Source organism: Dreissena polymorpha, chromosome 10 (genome assembly GCF_020536995.1).
Source record: "Dreissena polymorpha isolate Duluth1 chromosome 10, UMN_Dpol_1.0, whole genome shotgun sequence".
In the NCBI taxonomy this organism is placed as follows: Eukaryota; Metazoa; Mollusca; class Bivalvia; order Myida; family Dreissenidae; genus Dreissena; species Dreissena polymorpha.
The window spans coordinates 85,970,986-85,994,534 of NC_068364.1; the positions used below are offsets into that span (position 1 = coordinate 85,970,986).

The following is a 23,549-nucleotide window of genomic DNA, read 5'->3' on the forward strand; positions in this document are numbered from 1 at the left end:
TTTAAATAATGTAAACAACTTACCTTGTATTAAGTTGGCACATTGTTGTCAGGTGTAGAAACTTTTTATACTTATTTCTGTTTAGTTGCACTGGCTGAACCAAAAGAATTATGTAGTCGTTTCTAAATAATCACGAAACAACCTACTAATGCATATATGCTTGCCAGTAACTGAGTTTGTGCATTTCCATTCATTATATTATCGGCCTTGGCAAACAGCGTAGAATCAGATGAGACGCCGTGTGATGTCTGCTATTTCCATATCCACGGGTGTTTTTATGTCAAATGTTACGGTTTTTCAATAGATCGTATACTTATCTACAAAACAGCGAATTAGCGTTCACTTTACATCATTTTTAATTATGTTATTTTGTTAGTACTTTCTCGCGTTTTTTTCGAACCTGTATTGGCAGCCATTGGTCGACGCCGTCTGCTATTTCGAACGATGAAGATTTCCATATCCACTGGCGTTTTTTTATGTCAAATGTTAGTGTTTTCCAATAGATCGTATACTTATCTACAAAACAGCGAATTAGCGTTCACTTTACATCATTTCTGATGATCTTATTTTGTAAATAATTTCTGAGCGTTAATTCCTACGTTGCTATGTCGTCAGCCATTTTGACGGTTGGTTTGTTTACTTTCGGTTTCCACTACAAACGAAATTAATTGATTTGCTGCTTGCGTTTATTTATTGATTAAATAATAAATTATTAAACCCTAATAATGTAATTGTCTGAATATCATTTATATTCAAGATATTATCGGATAAATAGAATACCATTCTAATACCAGTGTGTACTTACATTTATCTCAGAAAGCCTAGCCGTGTAAACCTTTCTTTAACTCGTCGCACTCAATACGTTGAATAACACATAGATTTATGTCATGTTCATTAAAAAACCACAATGTGCACAAAAGACATGCATGTGTACTACCGATTGATATTCAAACACAATTATTACGCCTTTGTTTATCGATTAAACGCCTAACTGAATTAATAACGCGTAACGTCAGTTTCTTTGTTTCGTAGCAAGATGGAAGCTAGCCTAAGCGCTTTTCATGACGTCACGCGCGCGTGCCCTTTCCCATAAAAATATTTAAACGCAAAATACTCGAAAACTTGATTTTTCCCAGGTATAACGCCTACGCCAACAGGTAGATCGCATTCTGGTACATATACATGTCAAATTTCAGCAAACGTGTTCGGCCAGTTTTCAAGGCGCTCAAATCGCAGTGATTTGCACCAACTTAACGAAACTTAGCCCCCTTTATCATTCGTTCGATTGAACGTCATCAATGATGACGTCCAATACATCACTCATTCCATATTAACAACAGCTATCAAACATTACTAGAGTTGCGACACCTTAAGGGTTTCGCGGGATGGAATGAGTGGGGAGATCAATTCAAATTGAAAGCCGATTGTTTCGACAAAAATTTGGGTACGAAACAATTTAGGTACGAAAAAAAATTTGGGTACGAACAAATTTGGGTACGAAAAACATTTTGATACGAAAAAAATGGGTTCGAAAAAAAAAAGTTGGGTACGAACAAATTTGGGTACGAAAAACATTTCGGTAAGAAAAAAATGGGTACGAAAAAAATTGGTTACGAAAAAAATTTAGGTACGAAAAAAAATTTGGTTACAAAAACAAATTAGAGTACGAAAAAATATAGGGAACGAAAAAAATGAAGGTACGAAAACTATTTTGGTACGAAAACATTTAACATTTGTAAAGACATAAAACAAACTAAAAAGATTTTATTTCATGTTTGGGTGGTGTCCATTGTAGTATGTCAGGTTAGTGTTGTTTTGTCAAAGCATGAATCAAATTTGATGATAAACAAGAAACAATCGGAGACGGGTGATGCTCCCCAAAGGTTTTTTGGTCACAATATTGCACTATATATTCAGATAAAAGGAAACGTCTTGAGGGGCATAACTCTGGACAAAATAATACAATGGATGGTTAAGTAACTTAAAAATTTCAAAGGGCCATAACTCTCTAAATAAATCATGTAACCCGAACCCACTTATAACATGCGCATCTCCTAGAGGTAGTTAAGATTCCCATAAAGCTTTATTGTATTCCAGTCAGTAGTTGGGGAGAAATAGCCCGGACAAGAATTGCACTACATAAATATGTACAGTTTATAGAAAATGTAAAAGGGCCATTACTCTGTGAAAAATCAACCGAACATAACCGGCTGATAATATGCACATCTCCTGTTGGTAGTGAAGCTTCCCATGCTGTTTCAGTGAATTCCCATAATAAGTTGCTGAGAATTAGCTCTGACAAGAATTGCACTATATGTTCAATGTAAAATTTCAAAGGGCCATAACCCTGTGAAAAATCATCCGCCGAGAACCGGCTGATAATATGCACATGTCCTCTTGGTAGTGAAGTTTCCCATAAATTTTATTGAATGCCAGTCATTGGTTGCTGAGAAATAGCCCGGACAAGAATTGCACTTTATGTACAGTTAATGGAAAATTTCAAAGGGCCATACATTGTAACTCTGTGAAAAATCATCCGACCAGAACCGGCTGATAATATGCATGTCTCCTCTTGGTAGTGAAGCTTCCCATTATGTTTAATTGAATTCCAGTCATTAGTTGCTGAGAAACAGCCCGGACAAAAATTGTGCACGGACGGACAGACGAAGCGGCGACTATATGCTCCCCCCTTAAAAAAATTGGGGGGGAGCATAATAAAGAAGTTGTGGCAATTTAAAGGTGGTACGCAAACTTTAAAATAGATTTATCAATTATATGCTTATTCTTAGTGAAAAAAAGGCCATAATTGTTACAAAATGCTTGATACAGTTATCTGCTTGTGTTTATACATTGGGGTCATGTTGGTTAAGAAGCAAAATACATGTATGAAAGCAATATGTCAAGGGACATAGAAAATATTTGAGGTGATATGCAAACTTTAACATAGATTTATCTATAATATGCATATTCTAAGTGAAAAAGGGCCTAATTCTGTTAAAATGCTTGATACAGTTGTCTGCTCATGTTTATAGATTGGGGTTATGTTGGTAAAGAAGTATCCAAAATATAAAAGCAATATGTCAATGGACATAGGAAATATATTTGAGGTGGTACGCAAAAATTCCAATGCGCGCGCCAACGCCGGGGTGAGTAGGATAGCTCCACTATATATGTTTCATATATAATAGTCGAGCTAAAAAGTAAATATACTATAAACAACAAGCTAACCTCAATCACAACTTTAATGCAATGCAGTTAAACAATAAAGTTACAATGATATGCCAGGGATTGAAACTAATTTTTTTTTATATTGTGGGCAACCATCTTTAGTATTTTGGTTGCCCAGATAAAGAATAACCAGCCCAGAAATACAACATGTATCAACATGTGAATATTATTATAATAGATAATTATATACATTTGCTGACAATACACATGTTCAATGCATGATGTATTATTATGAGCCTGAATTGAATCATGTCCTATTCCTAAATAATGAATGTTATTTTACTAGTATTGATCCATGGTGATCAATTGTTTTTCAATTTTTATTGCACTGTATTGTTTTATGCTTTAAAAAAAAGAAGTTTACCAACTTTTGAAAATGAGTTGCCCAGGCCAAAATCTACTTGCCCTGGGCTCACGGGAAACCACTTATTTCCATCCCTGTATGCTCTTCATTTTCTGTTCTTCCATCCCATTCTCAAAATTAATTTTAAAGCACAATATTTTTAATAACATTTGTATGAATTGCTAACCATTATCACCCAAATAACAATTTTACAAAGCTGTAATCCTGTCGTAAAGATTTAGTTTACTATTATCAGTGTTCTCTTAACTTAAATACCGGCAACCAGCGATTTTGCCGGTTACATTTACTCTTGATGCCGGCTACTTTTCCCAAATATATCAAGTAAATGTCACAAATGCTTTTGTTTTACTGCATAGTTGCCGGCCATATAACTGGCTACTCAAATTTTTCTGGAAAACACTGAATTATGCATGACAAACACACAATACTTACATGTAAATAAACCTTAGATTCGTTTTTAAAATAAATTGACACTTCCAGCTTGTCGTCAGTAAAATCCAAAGATTCAAATAATTTTCCACGAGATACGTCAACAATCAAATGAATGAAAAATAAAAGTAAAGAAAGCCGGATTTAACATAAGTTTCAGGTTCATAAACACAACAAGGTAAAGGTAGTCGGTGAGATATAATAATAATACAGTTAGTAAGGCCCAAACCCTGGGTACGGTAAATATACTAAATCATACCCGGGAATTTTAACACTAAATCGGTTGTTGTCGGCTATTTTGTAAAAATTAATTATGTTTACATTTATGTCAATTTTCTGTTCAATGGCATTTATATTATCAAAACTCATTGTTAAAATCAATAATGTGATTTAATTTTAAATCTTAAATTGTTTAAAGTCGCGTCATTGTATGACGTCGTCAAGTATAATATTTTCCACGACATCGCAGGTTCACTTTTTACTGTCATAGATTTTTTAAAAGAAACATTATTTGGTTTGCAAGGTCCGTTAAATGGGGAACACCATATTCGGTATTTATATTATGTTTTAACAATTAATTCATGCTGTGTAATAAATATTGTATAAGATATTTCGATATTGATTGAAAATGTTTCAAATTGTTATTTATGAAACCTTTTATTTTAATGAGTGTATGCTATTATATTATACTTTGAATAGCATATCTGTTGTACTATAATCTTATTACTCATTTTTTATTGTTAATTTCATTTATTGTAGAGAATGGTCAATGTTAGCATGTTTAACGACATTGGATTTTTGGCGGATATACAACTCGGATACAATCTAATATTTGCGGGTATGTTTAAGTTTATTTACCGTACCCGGGGTACATGTAAGTAAAATTAAGAGTACCCGGGGTACATGTACCGGTAAGTAGTACCCGAGCCGAGTATGATCAATCGAGCCTTAGTAAGTGAGTGATGGTGTATGGGATAACATGCACTGAGGGTGTATATTTTTCACGAACAAGTCAATTGAAGGTGTTAGAGATGCATTGATCCATAAGATTAAAAAGGGTAATTAACCACGGGCTTATTAAAATTAAAATGATGACATTACATTGTACCAGCTGTTTATTGTTGTATACTGTAAGCTTGCAATATTTTAAATATTGTAAACAACTTACCTTGTATTAAGTTGGCACATTGTTGTCAGGTGTAGAAACTTTTTATACATATTTCTGTTAAGTTGCACTGGCTGAACCAAAAGAATTATGTAGTCGTTTCTAAATAATCACGAAACAACCTACTAATGCTTATATGCTTGCCAGTTACTGAGTTTGTGCATTTCCATTCATTATCGGCCTTGGCAAACAGCGTAGAATCAGATGAAACGCCGTGTGATGTCTGCTATTTCGTTACGCTGAATATTTCCATATCCGCGGGTGTTTTTATGTCAAATGTTATGGTTTTTCAATAGATCGTATACTTATCTACAAAACAGCGAATTAGCGTTCACTTTACATCATTTCTGATGATCTTATTTTGTAAATAATTTCTGAGCGTTAATTCCTACGTTGCTATGTCGTCAGCCATTTTGACGGTTGGTTTGTTTACTTTCGGTTTCCACTACAAACGAAATTAATTGATTTGCTGCTTGCGTTTATTTATTGATTAAATAATAAATTATTAAACCGTAATAATGTAATTGTCTGAATATCATTTATATTCAAGATATTATCGGATAAATAGAATACCATTCTAATACCAGGGTGTACTTACATTTATCTCGGAAAGCCTAGCCGTGTAAACCTTTCTTTAACTCGTCGCACTCAATACGTTGAATAACATAGATTTATGTCATGTTCATTAAAAAACCACAATGTGCACAAAAGACATGCATGTGTACTACCGATTGATATTCAAACACAATTATTACGCCTTTGTTTATCGATTAAACGCCTAACTGAATTAATAACGCGTAACGTCAGTTTCTTTGTTTCGTAGCAAGATGGAAGCTAGCCTAAGCGCTTTTCATGACGTCACGCGCGCGTGCCCTTTCCCATAAAAAATATTTAAACGCAAAATACTCGAAAACCTGATTTTTCCCAGGTATAACGCCTACGCCAACAGGTAGATCGCATTCCTGTCCATATACATGTCAAATTTCAGCAAACGTGCTAGGCCAGTATTCAAGAGACCCAAATCGCGGCTATATGCCTCAACTTAACGAAACTTAGCCCCCTTTATCATTCGTTCGATTGAACGTCATCAATGATGACGTCCAATACAGCACTCATTCCATACTAGACTTGCGACACCTTAAGGGTTTCGCGGGATGGAATGAGTGGGGAGATCATATACAATTTTCAGCTTTCCGGAAGCAAGGACCCTCTGGACGTGAAACATCAGCTTTCCAACACTATATGATTCCAGTTCCAAAGCACATATTGCATTAGTTCAATGGGAAGAACATAAAACGTCATATTTACAAATCTCTGAAAAACAAACAGTGCTAAAAAATATTTAAAGTAGTCATTTACTATTTAATTGATTATGTCCTCTGATTGTTGCATTTTTAATTTAAATATGTGTTCCTATATGCATTTATTGTTGTATTGACTTAAAAAACTAAAATGGATGCCAATTCTTAGTTTGCTGTCTAAGTCTACCCTAAAATTATACATGTTTCTTGCATAATTGAATTATCAAAAACTGCATACTTGTAAAGGCATTGTCAGAGTTATTTGGTTAAGTTAGAGACAAAGTAAAGCAAATATATTCATTTTTCTTAAAATGAATCATCCTCTGAAGCCCCCACTGGGATTCAAACCCAGATCTCTTTCCTCTGGGAAGGAAAGTATTCTATCTTGAAATACAAGGGCAAGTAAGAGGAAAATTTGCAATTTTAAACCTATAAACATATAAACTTAATTTTTCACATGAACTTAGAAACAACACAGACATCTCGGAATCTGAAACACATTACAGTTACAATTCAGGTTTTTAGTATTGTGCATTGTACATGAATGTTTAAATATTGTATTTATCCTTGGTACACAGAACTGCCTAAAGATGCGTAAAATACCAGTATTCAAATCTGAAAATATCCCATGTGTTTGTTTCACTCTGTAAGTATCCCTATTTTATTTCAATAAAGAAGTTTTTCCTTCTCCTGAAAATTTAACTAAATGTCAGTTATGCTACTTTTTCATTCAGCAAATGACATGTGTCCGTAATGTCAATTTTGAAAATTTGGTAAAAACAATATTTTTACCAAAAAGGTAGACTTAATATTATTAAACAGTTGATGTATGTCACCTTAATAAAAAAAACAAAAATGGGAAAGAAATAAAATGTTTAAAAATGTCAGTTACATGACATATAACATTAAGTAGACGATATAGCTTTGATACTTTAGGATACGAGTAGACCTTAACACAAATAGGATAAGAGTAGACCTGAACACAAAATTTACCCAAATTTTCAATTTTCTAACTATAAAAGGGGGCATTATTCTGTCAAAAAACAGAAAAAAATGGGTACGAAAAAAATGTGTGTACGAAAACAATTGGGTAAGAAAAAATTATGCCAAAAAAATATATGCTAAAATAGCTTGGGGTCTTGACCACCAAAACGGCTTGGATTTTAATTATGCTGAAATAACTCGGGGGTCATGACCACCAAACTGGCTTAGAATTAAATTATGCTGAAATAGCTCAGGATCTTGACCACCAACCTGGCTTGGATTTTTATTATGCTGAAAAAGCTTGGGATCTTTACCACCAAACTGGCTTGGATTTGAATTATGCTCATAGTTCGGGTTCTTGACCACCAAACTGGCTTGCATTTTAATTATGCTGAAATAGCTCAGGATCTTGACCATCAAACTGGCTTTGATTTTAATTATGCCGAAATAGTTCAGGATCTTCACCACCAAACTGGCTTGGATTTTAAATATGCGGAAATAGCTCGAGGTCTCGGCCATGAAACTGGCTAGGATTTTAATTATGCTAAAAAAGCTCGGGTTTTTGACCACGAAACTGGCCTTGATTTTAATAATACCGAAATAGTTCAGGATCTTGACCACTAAACTGACTTGGATTTTAAATATGCTGAAATACCTCAGGGTCTCCCCCACAAAACTGGCTAGGATTTTAATTATGCTGAAAAAGCTTGGGGTCTTGATCACCAAACTGGCCTGGATTTTAATTATAATTTATACCGATATAGTTCAGGATCTTGACCACTAAACTGACTTGGATTTTTATTATGCTGAAATAGCTCGGGGTCTCCGCAACCAAACTGGCTTGGATTTTAATTATGGTTAGAAAGCTTGGGGTCTTTACCACAAAAATTGACCACCAAACTGGCTTGGATTTTAATTATACCGAAAAAGTTCAGGATCTTGACCACTAACCTGACTTGGATTTTAATTATGCTGAAATAGCTCGGGGTCTCTGCCACCAAACTGGCTTGGATTTTAATTATGGTGAGAAAGCTCGGTGCTTGACCACAAAAATGGCTTGGATTTTAATTATGCTGAAATAGCTTGGGATCTTTACCACCAAAGTGGGCGGGGCCCTGGGGTGGGTAATGTGAACATGGATGGTCGAGACACTGTGTTGTCATAAGAAATCTTAAGTATTAATTTGAAGTCAATTGGTGAAAAATGGTGCGGCAGAGGCCGACGCGTATTCCCATGCCGCATGTTTGACCCAGGGGGCGCCCCAGGGTTGGTAATGCGGCCATGCATGGTTGAGATTGACCGTAACTATTGTCTTAAGAGATTTCGAGTGCTTGACAGGTTAATGTAAGCCATCATGGAGACGGGTGGTTAATGTGGGTTGGTGGTAATTTAAAAGATGAAGTTTCAAAAATAATTATAAAAATAAAATTGGGGGGGGGGGGATTCTGGGGTGGGGCATGGGGGATAGTTTGGGTGCAGTGCATTGTGGTATGTCAGGTAAGTGTTGTTTTGTCAAAGTATGAATCAAATGTGCTCATAAATAAAGAAGTTATGGCAATTTAAGCAAAATGTTCAATTATCTAAGTATAAAAGGGGCAATAATTCTGTCAAATGCTTGATACAGTTTTCTGCTCTTGTTTATAGATTGGGATCATGTTGGTAAAGAAGTATGCAAAATATGAAAGCAATATGGCAAAGGACATAGAAAATATTTGAGGTGGTATGCAAACTTTAACATAGATTTATCAATAATATGCATATTCTAAGTATAAAAGGTTAATAATTCTGTCAAAATGCTTGATTCAGTTGTCTGCTCTTGTTTATAGATTGGGATCATGTTGGTAATGAAGTATGCAAAATATGAAAACAATAAGTCAAAGGACATAGAAAATATTTAAGGTGGTATGCAAACTTTAACATAGATTTATCAATAATATGCATATTCTAAGTATAAAAGGGGCAATAATTCTGTCAAAATGCTTGATACAGTTGTCTGCTCTTGTTTATAGATAAGGGTCATGTTGGTAAAGAAGTACATGTATGCAAAGTATAAAAGTAATTTGTAAAAGGACAAAGAAAATATATGGGGTAGTACACAAACTTTAACATGTGCACGCTAACGGTAACGCCGACGTGATCAGGATAGCTCCATTATATATATTTCATATATATTAGTCAAGCTAAAAATAAGTGAAAATCTCTGACCTGTCTCCACCCCATCCCCTTTAACTTTTGACCCAGGGGTCAGATCAAAATTCCATATAGTGCAGGGTCGCACATAATGCTCATAGCTACCATGTGTTTAAGTTTCAAGGTTCTAGTGCTAATGGTGTAGGAGATAGTGGCTAGGACAGACGGACAGACTGATGGTGGAGATAACCACAATGAACCTGTTAACAGCCAACTAACGCTGCCAACAAAGCACAAGCTTTACGTGTCAGGATGCGGCACTATCTATACAAACTGCATAAGGAATTACAAGACGCTTAGGGTTTGAGGGACACCAAACCTGATTATGAGTCTTCCACACCTTAAGCATCTTAATAACCCTTTGCATGCTGGGAAATTTGTCGTCTGCTAAAATGTCGTCTGCTGAATTTCTAAAATTAGCATTTTCTTCAAAAAATTTTCAAAGAATACTATCAGAATAGCAAACAGTTTGGATCCTGATGAGACGCCACGTTCTGTGGCGTCTCATCTGGATCCAAACTGTTTTCAAAGGCCTTTAAAATTTGGTTCCCGCACTGAAAGGGTTAAATATACTTATTTGCTTGTGTACATGTACCTGATAATAAATTATTATTATTACCTGTTTTGGCATCAACAAGCTTTATCAATTGGCCCTCAAATTTTGCACATAAACGCTACACGATCAACCAATATGCCTTTTCATTTCAAGTCGGAAAGCAATTTAGCCCTTATTCGGCCATTATAGGGTGGAGCAGGGCTTTTTTTCCTTCTTTGCGAGTGGCCCTGGAAGGACATTTCACAATTTTGATAGGGACAATTCACAAACCTAACAGGGCCGTGAATTTTTACAAAATTGGCCGTTTTTCACAATTTCAACAATTTCACGGCTCAGTTTTTCACAATTTTAAGAAGTTTGCGACTCAATTTTTCACAATTTTGAATAGTTCGCGACTCAATTTTTCACAATTTTGAAAAGTTCACGAATCATTTTTTCACAATTTTGAAAAGTTCACGACTCATTTTTTCACAAAGTGAGGGTGCCAGGGCCGCTTCACAAAGTCAGGAAAAAAAGCCCTGGGGTGGAGGATCTATTTAAAATACAACTATTCCAGATACAAAAATATGAATTCATTTATTTAATGCACTTATTTTCTTCTCTTTTGCTACGAAATGACCATAAACCAGCTTTCCCAGTCATATTTTGCACTAGCAGATGATATTTCTTTTTTTACATATGAAAGGTAAAAAGAAATTCAAGCAGCATTTTATAATATAAATTTTAAAATGCACTCAATCATGCACTTCCAAACAAAATTATTGTAATTCTGTTATTTATAATCATATTAATAATGCCTCATTTTTCTCAAGTTTATGGTTTACTATCTTTTTTTCCCAATTTTATGGTTTATCTTGATTATTTTCTGAATTCAAAAGGCACTGGCTTAAAAAAACTGTCTATGCATGTAACTGTATATTGAAATCTCTTTATGAGTGATTATAAATGCATGATAAAATTCTAACATGTTATGTAATAGATAAATCTATATTGTTTGTATTTTTTCGTAAACATTATTAGCCACCGTTGTTGTCAAACATATATTTTTGTTTTATTAATGACGTTGTTTCACAGATTACTGTAACAGAGCTACAGATAAGGTGGGCATTTGTGCAAATACCCAATGTAAAATTGCCGATTACGCATAGAAAAATAAAACCATGCGTTCCGAAACCCCATTGAAATTGCCGATTACGCATATCATATTTTTCCTTTGCATAACGAGTAAATTTGTCCCGGAAATACCCTGGTCCGAAATACCCGGATTCTTTCCGCTTTGTTCAAGGGCTTTCAGTATAACCTTCAGTACAATAATATGTACGGAAAAAAGTGTCTTTGTGACTACGTGTTATTGTTGTGAAAATGTCGAAATCGTGAGGCCTTAAAAATGGAAACATCGTATCCTAGGCACAAAGAAACTCAATTTTAAGATATTTAACCGCAGGCAACACAAAATCAGAAGCGGAAAATATAGTGAAACTAATTCTTGACGATATTATGTCGGAGGCAATTGCTGTCAGTGCTTACATTGTAAGAAAACTGGTGGAAAAAATCGTTGAACTTTTTTTTTGAATCAAGACTGTATATTATGGATACATCTACATAATTACACAAAATCTCTGAAACTAATCAATTAAGAGTGGAACTACAACCAGCTTATTCAGATAAGCAGGTGAGAATTTAAGACAATGAACATACCCAATTTTAAAACAAAGGTACCCAATTGTCAATTAAAGTACCCGTTGTGGGTACCGACTTTTTTGTACCCAATTGAATATGAAAATACCCAATTGAACTCAAAAGTAGTGGGTATTAACCCAATTACTCAGAAAAGTTATCTGGAGCTCTGCTGTAACGTACAATCTTTATACGGAATGAAGGAGTTTTTATTTACAAGTACACTTTTTGTATTTTTTTGATAGTCTACTTAATTTTTGTTTTACTGTTAAATAAAATAACGCCGCACGCGTCAGACTAATGTCGTTAAAATCTAGAGTTTAAATGAAATTATGTCACACGATATACGTATAAAAATATTTAACTGCATGTCCGACTTGTCGTCATTAAATTCAAGTCGTCATTAAATTCAAGATTTAAAATGAAAATACGTCACAAGATATATGTACTTCATACCATACGAGTTTTTTAGGATATTTTCAGATCTGAATACTGGTATTTTACGTGTTAAACTTTAACTGTAATGTATCGCAGATTCAGAGATGTATGTTTTGTTGTAAAGGTCATTTAACCCAACATATCTCAGACACAAAGAGTGTCCAAATTTGTGCAAACAATTAAATTAAAACTAAGACATTTATCGATTGTCATTACCTGCTGTATAATTTATTTGTGTACTGACATATATTCAATTGTGGTGAAATCAACCGGGATCACCTTGGTGAGAATCTGGTGGAAAAATCACTGCACTAACCTGAGACATCAGTCTGTCATGATTGATTGCTCAGTTGTACATATTTTTCTAATTCTGGCTACCATAACTTTAAATGTCGCTTTTTATGATTTTTGACTGGCGCGACTTTATAGTTATGGACCAACCCCATTAGGAAAGTCAACCAGAAAATGCCGAAAAGTCGACAGTTAAAAAAGACCGGTCCAAAACAGCTTTTAAATGCAGTTATTGGCCCATATCAATCACTTGATTGGAAAGATTGACATTTTTCACATTTAACTGATACATTCTTTCACAAAATACTATCTTAAACATTTAAAATTTATCTATTCTGCTCTTACATATCGAGAAAAACAGCGATGTGACAGACTTTCTTGAAATGCGAATCTCCCGAGATTTCACGGTCATATGATGGTATTTCTACTTTTAGTAACATACCGTGTGCTCAAGTGTTTTCAAATTCAGAATGACATTTCCCGGTATTTTAGAATATTCTGGCTTGTTTTGTGAACAAATTGTAGTGTAAATACAAACTCAAAGTAAATATTTAAAACTACCCGATTCACACTGAAATCATTTTTATAATCCACCAGACTTGTTGTTAATCACAAATAATAGATTTCAGAAAACGAAAGTAATGTTTACAATTTCAGCAAAAAATGTCAAGGTCGTTCGAAAGTATCCAAATTAAAACTAGTCTTGGACAAAGCGACAATGGCGTCAAAATTGTGAATTTCAGACTGATGAGAGTTATTTTCATCTATTGTAAGATGCATTTGAAACATTTGAACCTTAAAATATTCCTCGGTGCAGTAATTTATATTCATTCACCAATATATGTAGAAATGTATCCAAGAAAATGAGTATTCTTTGATTTATAGCATGACATAAATATGTTACGACTCTGGTTGACTTTTGATACGGGGTTGGCTTCATCATACAGGTATGTCAATACTATATCAGTGTCCAACAAATTTCTTATTGCATGTTATAGATATTACATGTATGTGCACATGTATGTGTACTTAAATTCGGACAGCACGTTAAGTTGGAAACGTAAATAAAGCGTTTAGATGATCAATACGACTGACTCGTATGGTGTTAATCAATGCAATTGCTCTTTTTAACAACAAATACCGAGTTTCAAGAAATCAAGAGTATTAAATCATTTATTTACTTGTGTCCGACTTTAAGTTCTGTCCGAATTTACGTATTGCATCCGTATGTTACGACACTAGTGTGCAGTCAGTATACAATACAATAATTGTTTCAATAATGAAGGAACTGATACAGTGTAACGGTAACGATACAGCGTGTTTACATTATATTTTATTAAGAGGAAATGTCAATGCCAAATAATTCGCGAGATACCCCGGTACTTTAGTTGAAATTCACAACGAAACTTTTAATGGAAACTAAATGATCTCAATGATGTACCCGCTACGAAATTTTTATTTACAAATAAATACACCCATGCCAATTTGTGCGCGCTTTTTATCTGGACCAGGGGCCTATACGTTTGTATAGGTCCCTGTCTGGACAAAGAAATTCATTTATTAAATGTAGAACTTTGTAACCTAAAATAGCTGTACACAACGTGTGCAAACCGTCGCAGGTGATTTACGCAAGTTGCAATTGAACGGTCCTGATTGGGAGCTTATTTCATCATATCTTTAAATAGAATCATATGCCGAAATTCAATTGACACTTTAGAAAATTTCAAACGTTTGTGTTTATGACTCTCATCGTCTATATTACCCTCCCATAATTTGGTTTAAAAAAAATTAAATTGGGCATATATGGGATTATTGATTAACAGTCGATCAATCCAATTATTAATTGACAATGCAAACTAATTAGCAGGTGTTAACCGCGTTGTTATTAATATTCATTTTCGGTTTCGTTACCGTTTTGAAGAATCCGCTATTGTTTTGATTTATTTAATGTTCGGCATCCTTGGATATTTAACGACATCAAAAACGTAGTCGCTCTTACTCATTGTTGCGGTTAACAAAGAATTCCAAACTGCGAAATGATGTTGCATCATGTGCGCCAACTATCCAACCGGCTCTCATTATATTATTAGCAGACGACAAATGTTGATTCTGATTGAATGATTAAAATGCACTCTTACTGTTTACGACATTACCGCAAGTGATCGGTGATTGATAAGATAATTGATTGCACTTTGTTATCGGATTATAAACAAGACACGGTGTAGAAACACATGGTCAGCGTGTTTATTCTACGTATGTCTGTCAATAAAACGGGCTACCGCTCTTATAGATTTATAGTAGCCCGGCGGGCGTCAGCTGAAACATTTCAGTAGCCCGATGAAAAAATTCTGTAGCCCCCGGGCTCCGGGCAATGGATTTGTCGGACACTGCTATATAAATTGTACACTGAAGTTTCTTTAGCTAATATTTTTCTTATGTTGACCGACCATTGACATTGCTGGGGTTTGTTGAGATAAATACTTATTATCATCAGGGGCAGGAAGACATTATAGACATTAAACAGCGTATCATTACGTAGACAACAGTTGCACAACTGTATGCGTAAAAGGTAAATCAGTATATTAATAATTATGTTGACAACTAGCTTACGTAGCAACGTCCGAAAATATGAAATATCCGACATCTATTTCAATATTTAAAATTCAAGATATAATGACTACTGAACTGTTTTACTTTAAGGAAAAAACAGTAAAAGTATGTTTTTTATGAAAATGAAACACAACAAACAATATACTTATCATGATAACGGCTAAACGACTTATTATCCCAATATAACACTGTCATTGAATCGCACATTTCAATTAAAAATTATTCCCCTTGAATGTTAATGCATATTGATATAACGAATTCATCAAACGTTATCAAACATGAGTAATTTGCATTGCATCGGATTCCCACAATATTATGTGGATGTAAATCGGATCCGGTTGTTGTTTATGTGTCAAGCTCATTTTGCCAGTGAGATACTTAAATTTCTTGCGTAGTAAAATCGGCTAGATTGAACTTTACCGGTACGCAGTTGTTTACCACTATCAAATCTACTGTAAAGTACACAAAGATACTTACATAATTCTGCCGTATCTGTCTGAATAAACATCCGCTGCACAAAATATAGACATTTGTATTAATGATTATTAAACACAATCATATTTTTCTGTGTTTATTGAATTAATGACACTGAGTTTCTTTGTCGCGTTACAAGATGGCGGATGTCTAACGCTGTTTGTGAAGTGACGTCACAATGTTTATTTGAGCGCGTGCCCGTTCCCACAAAAAAAGTTTAAACACAAAATACTCGAAAACTTGATTTTTCCCAGGTATAACGCCTACGCCAACAGGTAGATCGCATTCTGGTCCATATACATGTCAAATTTCAGCAAACGTGTTCGGCCAGTTTTTAAGGCGCTCAAATCGCAGTGATTTGCACCAACTTAACGAAACTTAGCCCCCTTTATCATTCGTTCGATTGAACGTCATCAATGATGACGTCCAATACATCACTCATTCCATATTTTGGTACGAAAATATTTAACATTTGTAAAGACATAAAACAAACTAATAAGATTTTATTTCATGTTTGGGTGGTGTCCATTGTAGTATGTCAGGTTAGTGTTGTTTTGTCAAAGCATGAATCAAATTTGATGATAAACAAGAAACAATCGGAGACGGGTGATGCTCCCCAAAGGTTTTTTGGTCACAATATTGCACTATATATTCAGATAAAAGGAAACGTCTTGAGGGGCATAACTCTGGACAAAATAATACAATGGATGGTTAAGTAACTTAAAAATTTCAAAGGGCCATAACTCTCTAAATAAATCATGTAACCCGAACCCACTTATAACATGCGCATCTCCTAGAGGTAGTTAAGCTTCCCATAAAGCTTTATTGTATTCCAGTCAGTAGTTGGGGAGAAATAGCCCGGACAAGAATTGCACTACATAAATATGTACAGTTTATAGAAAATGTAAAAGGGCCATTACTCTGTGAAAAATCAACCGAACATAACCGGCTGATAATATGCACATCTCCTGTTGGTAGTGAAGCTTCTCATGCTGTTTCAGTGAATTCCCATAATAAGTTGCTGAGAAATAGCTCTGACAAGAATTGCACTATATGTTCAATGTAAAATTTCAAAGGGCCATAACCCTGTGAAAAATCATCCGACGAGAACCGGCTGATAATATGCACATGTCCTCTTGGTAGTGAAGTTTCCCATAAATTTTATTGAATGCCAGTCATTGGTTGCTGAGAAATAGCCCGGACAAGAATTGCACTTTATGTACAGTTAATGGAAAATTTCAAAGGGCCATACATTGTAACTCTGTGAAAAATCATCCGACCAGAACCGGCTGATAATATGCATGTCTCCTCTTGGTAGTGAAGCTTCCCATTATGTTTAATTGAATTCCAGTCATTAGTTGCTGAGAAACAGCCCGGACAAAAATTGTGCACGGACGGACAGACGAAGCGGCGACTATATGCTCCCCCCTTAAAAAATTTGGGGGGGGAGCATAATAAAGAAGTTGTGGCAATTTAAAGGTGGTACGCAAACTTTAAAATAGATTTATCAATTATATGCTTTTTCTTAATGAAAAAAAGGCCATAATTGTTACAAAATGCTTGATACAGTTATCTGCTTGTGTTTATACATTGGGGTCATGTTGGTTAAGAAGCAAAATACATGTATGAAAGCAATATGTCAAGGTACATAGAAAATATTTGAGGTGGTATGCAAACTTTAACATAGATTTATCTATAATATGTATATTCTAAGTGAAAAAGGGCCTAATTCTGTTAAAATGCTTGATACAGTTGTCTGCTCATGTTTATAGATTGGGGTTATGTTGGTAAAGAAGTATCCAAAATATAAAAGCAATATGTCAATGGACATAGGAAATATATTTGAGGAGGTACGCAAACATTCCAATGCGCGCGCCAACGCCGGGGTGAGTAGGATAGCTCCACTATATATGTTTCATATATAATAGTCGAGCTAAAAAGTAAATATACTATAAACAACAAGCTAACCTCAATCACAACTTTAATGCAATGCAGTTAAACAATAAAGTTACAATGATATGCCAGGGATTGAAACTAATTTTTTTTTATATTGTGGGCAACCATCTTTAGTATTTTGGTTGCCCAGATAAAGAATAACCAGCCCAGAAATACAACATATATCAACATGTAAATATTATTATAATAGATAATTATATACATTTGCTGACAATACACATGTTCAATGCATGATGTATTATTATGAGCCTGAATTGAATCATGTCCGATTCCTAAATAATGAATGTTATTTAACTAGTATTGATCCATGGTGATCAATTGTTTTTCAATTTTTATTGCACTGTATTGTTTTATGCTTTAAAAAAAAAGAAGTTTACCAACTTTTGAAAATGAGTTGCCCAGGCCAAAATCTACTTGCCCTGGGCTCACGGGAAACCACTTATTTCCATCCCTGTATACTCTTCATTTTCTGTTCTTCCATCCCATTCTCAAAATTAATTTTAAAGCACAATATTTTTAATAACATTTGTATGAATTGCTAACCATTATCACCCAAATAACAATTTTACAAAGCTGTAATCCTGTCGTAAAGATTTAGTTTACTATTATCAGTGTTCTCTTAACTTAAATACCGGCAACCAGCGATTTTGCCGGTTACATTTACTCTTGATGCCGGCTACTTTTCCCAAATATATCAAGTAAATGTCACAAATGCTTTCGTTTTACTGCATAGTTGCCGGCCATATAACTGGCTACTCAAATTTTTCTGGAAAACACTGAATTATGCATGACAAACACACAATACTTACATGTAAATAAACCTTAGATTCGTTTTTAAAATAAATTGACACTTCCAGCTTGTCGTCAGTAAAATCCAAAGATTCAAATAATTTTCCACGAGATACGTCAACAATTGTGTAATCAAATGAATGAAAAATAAAAGTAAAGAAAGCCGGATTTAACATAAGTTTCAGGTTGATAAACACAACAAGGTAAAGGTAGTCGGTGAGATATAATAATAATACAGTTAGTAAGGCCCAAACCCTTGGTACGGTAAATATACTAAATCATACCCGGGAATTTCAACACTAAATCGGTTGTTGTCGGCTATTTTGTAAAAATTAATTATGTTTACATTTATGTCAATTTTCTGTTCAATGGCATTTATATTATCAAAACTCATTGTTAAAATCAATAATGTGATTTAATTTTAAATCTTAAATTGTTTAAAGTCGCGTCATTGTATGACGTCGTCAAGTATAATATTTTCCACGACATCGCAGGTTCACTTTTTACCGTCATAGATTTTTTAAAAGAAACATTATTTGGTTTGCAAGGTCCGTTAAATGGGGAACACCATATTCGGTATTTATATTATGTTTTAACAATTAATTCATGCTGTGTAATAAATATTGTATAAGATATTTCGATATTGATTGAAAATGTTTCAAATTGTTATTTATGAAACCTCTTATTCTAATGAGTGTATGCTATTATATTATACTTTGAAAAGCATATCTGTTGTACTATAATCTTATTATTCATTTTTTATTGTTAATTTCATTTATTGTAGAGAATCGTCAATGTTACATCTAGTTGCCAATGCTTGTTGTCAGTGTTAGTCGTAAATGCTTGTGATCATTGTCGTCAATGTTAGTCGTCAATCCTTATCGTCATTATACATGAAGGAAATAAAAGCAGAAACAGAGACGTATTCTTGATTACTTGCTTATTCCTACGGCGTCCTCTCAACACTCAAACTAAAAAGCATGTTGATGCAGATTTTTTAAAAGAGAAGGTTGTTTAAGATAAACAATATTGTTTTACGTTATCGGTAGCATGTTTAACGACATTGGATTTTTGGCGGATATACAACTCGGATACAATATAATATTTGCGGTTATGTTTAAGTTTATTTACCGTACCCGGGGAACATGTAAGTAAAGTTAAGAGTACCCGGGGTACATGTACCGGTAAGTAGTACCCGAGCCGAGAATGACCAATCGAGCCTTAGTAAGTGATTGATGGTGTATGGGATAGCATGCACTGAGGGTGTATATTTTTCATGAACAAGTCAATTGAAGGTGTTAGAGATGCATTGATCCATAACATTAAAAAGGGTAATTAACCACGGGCTTATTAAAATTAAAACGATGACATTACATTGTACCAGCTGTTTATTGTTGAGTACTGTAAGCTTGCAATATTTTAAATAATGTAAACAACTTACCTTGTATTAAGTTGGCACATTGTTGTCAGGTGTAGAAACTTTTTATACTTATTTCTGTTAAGTTGCACTGGCAGAACCAAAAGAATTATGTAGTCGTTTCTGAATAATCACGAAACAACCTACTAATGCATATATGCTTGCCAGTTACTGAGTTTGTGCATTTCCATTCCTTATATTATCGGCCTTGGCAAACAGCGTAGACCCAGATGAGACGCCGTGTGATGTCTGCTATTTCGTTACGCTGAAAATTTCCATATCCACGGGTGTTTTTGTGTCAAATGTTATGGTTTTTCAATAGATCGTATACTTATCTACAAAACAGCGAATTAGCGTTCACTTTACATCATCTATGTTATTTTGTTAATACTTTCGAGCGTTCTTTTCGAACCTGTATTGGCAGCCATTGGTCGACGCCGTCTGCTATTTCAAACGCCGATGATTTCCATATCCACTGGTGTTTTTTTATGTCAAATTTTATTGTTTTTTCGTTGGATCGTATACTTATCTACAAAATAGCTAACTAGCGTTCACTTTACATCATTTATGATGATCTTATTTTGTAAATATTTTGTGAGCGTTCATTCCTACGTTGCTATGTCGTCAGCCATTTTGATGGTTGGTTTGTTTACTTTCCGTCTTTCGGTTTCTACTGCAAACGAAATTAATTGATTTGCTGCTCACGTTTATTTATTGATTTAATAATAAAATATTAAACCCTAATAATGTAATAGATATTATCGGATAAATAGAATACCATTCTAATACCAGTGTGTACTTACATTTATCTCGGAAAGCCTAGCCGCGTAAACCTTTCTTCAACTCGTAGCACACAAATTCACAATACGTTGAATAACACATTGATTTATGTGATGTTTATTAAAAAAACACACTTGTGTACTTCCGATTGATATTCAAACACAATTATTACGTCTTTGTTTATCGATTAAACGCCTAACTTTTATTGAATTAATAACGCGTAACTTTGTTTCTTTGTTTATTAACAAGATGGAAGCTAGCCTAAGCGCTTTTCATGACGTCATGCGCGCGTGCCGTTTCCCATAAAAATATTTCAACACAAAATACTCGAAAACTTGATTTTTCCCAGGTATAACGCCTACGCCAACAGGTAGATCGCATTCTTGTCCATATACATGTCAAATTTCAGCAAACGTGTTCGGCCAGTTTTCAAGACTCCCAAATCGCGACTATATGCCTCAGCTTAACGAAACTTAGCCCCCTTTATCATTCGTTCGATTGAACGTCATCAATGATGACGTCCAATACATCACTCATTCCATACTAGACTTGCGACACCTTAAGGGTTTCGCGGGATGGAATGAGTGGGGAGATCATATACAATTTTCAGCTTTCCGGAAGCAAGGACCCTCTGGACGTGAACCATCAGCTTTCCAACACTATATGATTCCAGTTCCAAAGCACATATTGCATTAGTTCAATGGGAAGAACATAAAACGTCATATTTACAAATCTCTGAAAAACAAACAGTGCTAAAAAATATTTAAAGTAGTCATTTACTATTTAATTGATTATGTCCTCTGATTGTTGCATTTTTAATTTAAATATGTGTTCCTATATGCATTTATTGTTGTATTGACTTAAAAAACTAAAATGGATGCCAATTCTTAGTTTGCTGTCTAAGTCTACCCTAAAATTATACATGTTTCTTGCATAATTGAATTATCAAAAACTGCATACTTGTAAAGGCATTGTCAGAGTTATTTGGTTAAGTTAGAGACAAAGTAAAGCAAATATATTCATTTTTCTTAAAATGAATCATCCTCTGAAGCCCCCACTGGGATTCAAACCCAGATCTCTTTCCTCTGGGAAGGAAAGTATTCTATCTTGAAATACAAGGGCAAGTAAGAGGAAAATTTGCAATTTTAAACCTATAAACATATAAACTTAATTTTTCACATGAACTTAGAAACAACACAGACATCTCTGAATCTGAAACACATTACAGTTACAATTCAGGTTTTTAGTATTGTGCATTGTACATGAATGTTTAAATATTGTATTTATCCTTGGTACACAGAACTGCCTAAAGATGCGTAAAATACCAGTATTCAAATCTGAAAATATCCCATGTGTTTGTTTCACTCTGTAAGTATCCCTATTTTATTTCAATAAAGAAGTTTTTCCTTCTCCTGAAAATTTAACTAAATGTCAGTTATGCTACTTTTTCATTCAGCAAATGACATGTGTCCGTAATGTCAATTTTGAAAATTTGGTAAAAACAATATTTTTACCAAAAAGGTAGACTTAATATTATTAAACAGTTGATGTATGTCACCTTAATAAAAAAAAAAAAATGGGAAAGAAATAAAATGTTTAAAAATGTCAGTTACATGACTTATAACATTAAGTAGACGATATAGCTTTGATACTTTAGGATACGAGTAGACCTTAACACATATAGGATAAGAGTAGACCTGAACACAAAATTTACCCAAATTTTCAATTTTCTAACTATAAAAGGGGGCATTATTCTGTCAAAAAACAGAAAAAAATGGGTACGAAAAAAATGTGTGTACGAAAACAATTGGGTAAGAAAAAATTATGCCAAAAATATATATGCTAAAATAGCTTGGGGTCTTGACCACCAAAACGGCTTGGATTTTAATTATGCTGAAATAACTCGGGGGTCATGACCACCAAACTGGCTTAGAATTAAATTATGCTGAAATAGCTCAGGATCTTGACCACCAACCTGGCTTGGATTTTTATTATGCTGAAAAAGCTTGGGATCTTTACCACCAAACTGGCTTGGATTTGAATTATGCTCATAGTTCGGGTTCTCGACCACCAAACTGGCTTGCATTTTAATTATGCTGAAATAGCTCAGGATCTTGACCATCAAACTGGCTTTGATTTTAATTATGCCGAAATAGTTCAGGATCTTCACCACCAAACTGGCTTGGATTTTAAATATGCGGAAATAGCTCGAGGTCTCGGCCATGAAACTGGCTAGGATTTTAATTATGCTAAAAAAGCTCGGGTTCTTGACCACCAAACTGGCCTTGATTTTAATAATACCGAAATAGTTCAGGATCTTGACCACTAAACTGACTTGGATTTTAAATATGCTGAAATACCTCAGGGTCTCCCCCACAAAACTGGCTAGGAATTTAATTATGCTGAAAAAGCTTGGGGTCTTGATCACCAAACTGGCCTGGATTTTAATTATAATTTATACCGAAATAGTTCAGGATCTTGACCACTAAACTGACTTGGATTTTTATTATGCTGAAATAGCTCGGGGTCTCCGCAACCAAACTGGCTTGGATTTTAATTATGGTTAGAAAGCTCGGGGTCTTTACCACAAAAATTGACCACCAAACTGGCTTGGATTTTAATTATACCGAAAAAGTTCAGGATCTTGACCCAAACCTGACTTGGATTTTAATTATGCTGAAAAAGCTCGGGGTCTCTGCCACCAAACTGGCTTGGATTTTAATTATGGTGAGAAAGCTCGGTGCTTGACCACAAAAATGGCTTGGATTTTAATTATGCTGAAATAGCTTGGGATCTTTACCACCAAAGTGGGCGGGGCCCTGGGGTGGGTAATGTGAACATGGATGGTCGAGACACTGTGTTGTCATAAGAAATATTAAGTATTAATTTGAAGTCAATTG

At 34.4% G+C, this 23,549-nt stretch overlaps 1 protein-coding gene and 1 long non-coding RNA gene across 2 annotated transcripts in view; one reads left to right on the plus strand and one right to left on the minus strand.

Annotated features, from left to right (window-relative positions):
* LOC127847276 (uncharacterized) overlaps positions 1 to 21,076 on the minus strand; it is a 139,034-nt gene extending 117,958 nt beyond the window's left edge. The window contains exons 1-2 of the mRNA XM_052379083.1: positions 20,673 to 21,076; positions 19,894 to 20,542 (exon numbers count right to left, since the gene is read on the minus strand). The gene's annotated coding sequence lies outside the window, so the exon portion shown is untranslated. The remainder of the gene's footprint in view (positions 1 to 19,893; positions 20,543 to 20,672) is intronic.
* LOC127847278 (uncharacterized) lies at positions 1,356 to 18,507 on the plus strand. The gene is made up of 2 exons (XR_008033896.1): positions 1,356 to 3,110; positions 17,558 to 18,507. It is a non-coding gene; the product is annotated as an uncharacterized LOC127847278 (long non-coding RNA).
* Positions 21,077 to 23,549: the final 2,473 nt, after the last annotated feature.